The following is a 5,778-nucleotide window of genomic DNA, read 5'->3' as shown; positions in this document are numbered from 1 at the left end:
TCATTGAGTACTGCCCGGTACTGAAGTACTGAGAAAACTTGAAATGTAAACAGAATGTTCAAACCCAAACTCCGTTTTGACAGCCAAGGTTGGGTCGAATATAATGTCAATGATCGAATCCAAACATTGCCACCTTGTAATCGAATTGTCGACCTTTTATATGCATTCGAGGAACAATTTGACGCCACTTTCTTGCCAACATGTGCTAGGCATCAACCAACTTTCAGCAATTGCAGCAATTGAATATAATAAAAACACTATGTGTCTCGAATATTCAAATAAATATAACCCCCATACAGCGGCATTGGTAAATCCGAGTCGTCCGGATTGATGATTCGAGTTCAGAAGATAACATTAATAAATACCTCCTTATGTCAAATTGTTCGACGAATGCATACAGGCAAACTTGTTTTTGTGCGGTTGCTTTTTCTGCGATTTCTCATTTGTGTGACTGTTTAGGTGCGATTTTGTTATTTGTGCAATTAGTTTGCGTGATTCAAGACCCGATGTCATAATAAAATCGCACAAAAAGTGTCGCACAAACGAGAAATCACGCCAAAAAGGACCGCACAAAAACAGGTTTGCCTGTAATTCAATTACATTGTGGCAACATTTGGGGTCGATCGTTAACATTATATTCGACCCAAATTTGGATGTCAAAACGGAATTTGGGAGGAAAACGAGTATCCCCAACCCGATTGAAATCGCTGTATCGATATATTGACCTAGCATCGACGAAAACACTGTAATATTCCCGTCTTGCCTTTCCTTGACAATAGTTTTATTAGAGAAATTATGGAATCATGAACTAAATGAAATAACATGTTGTTGTGTCTGTGGGAAATATGAGGAACATGTTTAAATTACATTGAATTTGGAGAAGTTCGAGCGACACTTTCATTTCAAACTTCTATCGAATCTCTATTTAGATGATTAAAAGTGTGGATGGAATAACATACAAAAATATGGAAATATAAATGTCAGTGTAGAGAAACGCAAAATCCTATGCGGTTGACAAACGGAAGTTTTCAAAAAAGAAATTGAATCATACATGTGCGAAAGAGAGAACGAATCCGACAGGAGTTGCAAAGAAAAGAGAAAGCTAATTTTTTATGCGTTCTGTGGTTTAAGTTGTTTTCTCGCGTCATTCAGTATACGATTCTTTGTGCGATAACACATGGAGAAATGCAAATAAGCAAATACGACAGTGTCCACTTTGGATGCAGCGTGTACAAACACTTGACGATAAACGTCATCAAAAGATGTAATGCTTGATAACGCTTGAAGGTGGCTTTTAAATAAACACCTGACTAGACAGTCAGAACGTTGTCGACCAGTGAGATAACCAGTCGTGTTTTTCTTTATATACTCTGTACCCGAATCTTATTCATTAAGTTCGTTGACCCGGGCCAGAGTTCAGTGAACTCTTTTTAAAACTTAGTCCGAACCTTGTACACTTTAGTGGTCATTTTTTCTCCCACGATAAACTATCATCTCACACAAAAAGGTTTCATGTTTCGTGAGTATACTACTACTGTTGCTTTCCATTCACTTTTTCATTTCAAATAGTCCAGCAAAATTATCTTGATCATTGAACACTGCAAAATGGAGACGCTCAGTGGCGTAGCATGACCAGGTGACACCCGGGGTGGGTTACTAGGGTGTCAATTCTCTATAACACTTAGTTTTTGTTCTCGAATGAAAAATCAAACTTATCTAACGATAGAACGAACAAAAAATCACAAAATCTTCACGCGTTGGTCACTGGAACTGACAGTTACAAAATAAGAAAATAAATAAAACATGGTTTACTAGTGGATGTCAAAATGTGACTCAAACAAATCTTATGAAACAAATGTCTTTGGGAGCGGAAGCCGACATTGATACTGTACAAGTGCTTCCCGTGCGCTTTCGCTCTCTTGTTGCGGGCTCAATTGAAAACGCAACAATAACGGTACGGGGTTCAACGTATTCAACGTGTCTGACCCATCGTTGACCGCAAATTTTTAATTAATTTTAACTCTGATAAGCCTCTCCACAAGTTATCACAGAAACGTACACGACTAGAAACAGTTTCAAATTCACTGTTAGATTTGGAACCGATACTTGGAAGTCCCACTTCATGATGACTGTATCACATCCAATGCAATCCCATTAAGCTTCTTCTTTAGATGATTTTGACCGTTCTTGTAATTCCTGATGAAAATGACCAATGCACTCCAACATTCCCTTTTCCATCATTGAACCAGGTCTTGAAGGACTTTCGCCTGGTCTGCTCAGCTTATGAGGGATTCTCCATTTAGTAGCAAACTTTAAATCGTTGGATTTTAAGGCCTTGTTCTCACTGCAATGGGGCGTCAGCGTGGCTTGGACGGGGTGTGTGACGCTTACGATTAATCGTATGTGTTCTTACCGATGTGTTCACACCAGGCTGACGTGTCGTGAATATGGTTTTGACGTGTGGCTGGCGTGCAAACGAAAACACTTCACGCCGGCGATATTTGTACTTCTCCGCTCCTATCTAGCATATGTTTGTTTGTGGTAGTGACATAATTTAATTTTGTTTTATTTGTTACGTTTTAGTTTTTAGCCGGATACGTTCAACGATGTTGGAATATTGAAATATGAACCAATTTTCATTCTTTCATTCAAAAACACACATTGACAATTTTCATAGAACACGCCGCTGGCACGCTGGCACGGAGGTGTGTGAACACACCCTGCTCACGCCAAGTTGACACCCCGCTGCAGTGTGAACATGACCTAATAAAACCTCCTTAATAGCCGTGTCGACTGGACTGCTCCTTTCAACAGCGAAAAAATTTATTGCATCATGCATCATGCATCAACCGCAGACCTATCGAAACTGAAATTAAATTTAAAGAAGCTATCGCTATTTATAAAGATTTAAATATTTTGCTTTCGAAGCGATTTTGAGCTATTGAAATAAGTTTTCTTATTCTTATTTTTCGAATAATGTTATCTTCATAAAACTTCGTTCATCCGGTAGAGAAATATTAACGCTCAAAACCTTGTACTTCGGACGTAACCCCATCGTTTGAGACTTTGAACTTACACCCCAGGACAGAAATGAAAGATGTAGTATGACGTAATAATGAGCATAAAAAAACAAGGAAGATTCTATAACATGGACTTTTCCATAGTGACTTGTTTTGTTAGATAATACCATAAGTAATAACCGGTTATCTTCATTCGAAATCATGTTTTTTTTTCAATATAATATACTTGTCATGGTCATGGGTATCACCCCTCTAAGGGTGATACCCGGGGTGGACCGCCCCTTCGCCCACTCTACACGCCACTCGAGACGCTCCTATGGTCGCCCGGTGCATGTGTTTTTCACCGTTGAGTTCACATTCAAACCGATCGATTCAGTCGTCCTAGAAAAAAGTACCAGGTGAAGCACCATATTCGTTACGGAGTGCAACGGACAGATCTTGAAACAATAATGTCGTTTTTTTAATAAAATAACTGAATTTTATCAATGTATCCAATGTATATTCCTTCTAATGTTCATTCCTTTTCAATAGCAAACCAATACAAACAAGAGGCGAGCAGCGCTGCAAACAGGTCGATGCTTAGCATATATTGGCAAGAAAGTGGTGTCAAACTGTTCGTTGAACACATATTAAAAATATTGATTAAACGATTGCAAAGTGACACGATTGACACTATATTCGACCCAATTTTGGCGGCTGGAATTCGGGAACTAACGTGAACTTTGTTTCGTTAACTCCTTTCGTTATAATTATAGTTGCTGGATTGTAGGGATATAATTATGAATCAAATATAATATGATTCATAGTAAACTACGAATATCCGGTTTGTTTGTACCGGCCTTAGGGCATCCGTATACTAATACACAGCATTTGTCACTCGCGAGAACTGCCAAACTCTCAAGCTGGTGTAAATCAAGGCGCTTAACATACTGCCAGGTGGGTCAAAATGTGAAAACCACTCTACAGCCATTAATTTACAGGATGACATTAACACACTTCTAAAATAAAAAATAATTAATGAAAATTTGCTTTTCTATTTCCAATATGTATTCTATGCAATACAGTATTACGTAATATTGAACTGGAATTGTGTCTGATAATGATTTTATATTATAATGGCGAGTTTTTGTAAATGTTGTGTGTTGTGAAATATATAGCCAAATGGTTAAGAGAACGTCGTGTTTTAAGTAATCGAATAACTTAAGAACTTCCATTCAAATTTTAAGATTGCAAAACTGCCTTCTTTAAATTTTCGCGAATTTGATGATTGTTTCGAGTTAAATATAATTAGCGAATGGGCGCACCTTGATACATAGATCTGCCTTGAGCTCACCGAATAGTTTGATAGTTTGGCAATGACAGCTAAATTTGCGACACATCTTGACTCGCGGATCATATCCTCTTAGCAGAGGCTTCCCACATTCCGTTTTGCCTGCCAAGATCGGGTCGATGAAATGTCAACAATCGACCTCAAATGCTGCCACCTTGCAATCGAGTTATCGACCTTTCATATGCATTCATCGAACAACTTGACGCCACTTTTTCGCCAACATGTGCAAGGCGTCGACCTGCTTGCAGCGCTGCTTCCAGCACTGCTTGCTGCTTGTTTGTATTGGTTTGTTATTGAAAATGAAAAGGAAATACATTGATCGATTTTAATCATTTTATTGAAGAAAAATAATAAAAAACCATGTATAATAAAAATAAGGTATATAATGGAATCGGTGCATCCGGGTTGTCTGGATTGACGATTCAAATCCGACTGAGTATATTGATGAATACCTCCTTGCCCTTGATGACACAGATATGTGGCTGAGGAGGATTCTTCAATGTGCGTGAAGCACAGGATCTCCGATGGGGGAAATTGCTCGAAATACTATCGATGGCCAGGTCCTGCTGCTGTTGCTGTTGATGCTGTTCCCCGGAATAGCACCCTGGACTTAAAGCATACTGCTGCGGGAAAGCTGATGCTGTTGGCTGGTGTGACAGAAGAGGAAATAAGCAATGTGGTGATGAGGGAAATCATCTTTCTCACTCGCCGATTGATTGAGTCGGATGTATTCATAGCTGAAACAAAATAAAATGATTAGTAAGTGAAAGCAGAAATGAATTCCCTACTCACCAGTTGTATGATCCGGATAAAAATGCGAACATTAAAATTTCATGCGATTACGTTCGCTTACCTCGCCTATTTTCATTCTACTATACTACGGAATCAGTGTATTCGGGTTCCTCCGGGGTGGTAATTCAGCTGAGCAAGTTGATAAATACCTCTTTGTCGTTGAGTTTTCGTGTCTGAAGAGGATTTTTGAATGTGCGCGAAGCACGGAACCTCTAATGGGGAAAGCTCTTCGCAATACCATACCATGGTCAAATTCTGCTGCTGCTGCTGTTGATGCTGTCCCCCGGCGTTGCCAACAGGGGTTGGAGGTTACTGCTGCAGGAAAACGGATGTTGTTGGCTGCTGTGATAGAAGTGGAAATCCGCACTGTGGTGATGGGAGAAATCATCTTTCTCACTTACCGATTGATGGAAGCAAACGAGTCGAATGTATTCATAGCTGATAAGACAAGATAAAATAATTAATAATTAAAAAGCCGAAATATATTTCATACTCACCAGTTGTATGATCCATTTGTTTTTGTTTGAGATGACAGTTTAGCGGAGTGGAGAAAAGAACCACCAGTGATGCCATTTGGTTTGTTTAATTATTCAGTATTTTCGACTAACGAACTATCCGCGTTGACGATATTGGGGA

At 39.1% G+C, this 5,778-nt stretch overlaps 1 long non-coding RNA gene across 1 annotated transcript; it reads right to left on the bottom strand.

Annotated features, from left to right (window-relative positions):
• Positions 1–4,724: 4,724 nt before the first annotated feature.
• Positions 4,725–5,778, bottom strand: LOC129763155 (uncharacterized). Its single transcript, XR_008740810.1, has 3 exons — positions 5,640–5,778; positions 5,143–5,580; positions 4,725–5,087 (listed from the first exon to the last, which is right to left on the bottom strand). It is a non-coding gene; the product is annotated as an uncharacterized LOC129763155 (long non-coding RNA).

This window comes from Toxorhynchites rutilus, chromosome 1 (genome assembly GCF_029784135.1).
Source record: "Toxorhynchites rutilus septentrionalis strain SRP chromosome 1, ASM2978413v1, whole genome shotgun sequence".
NCBI lineage: Eukaryota > Metazoa > Arthropoda > Insecta > Diptera > Culicidae > Toxorhynchites > Toxorhynchites rutilus.
This window is presented reverse-complemented; position numbering and strand designations above follow the sequence as displayed.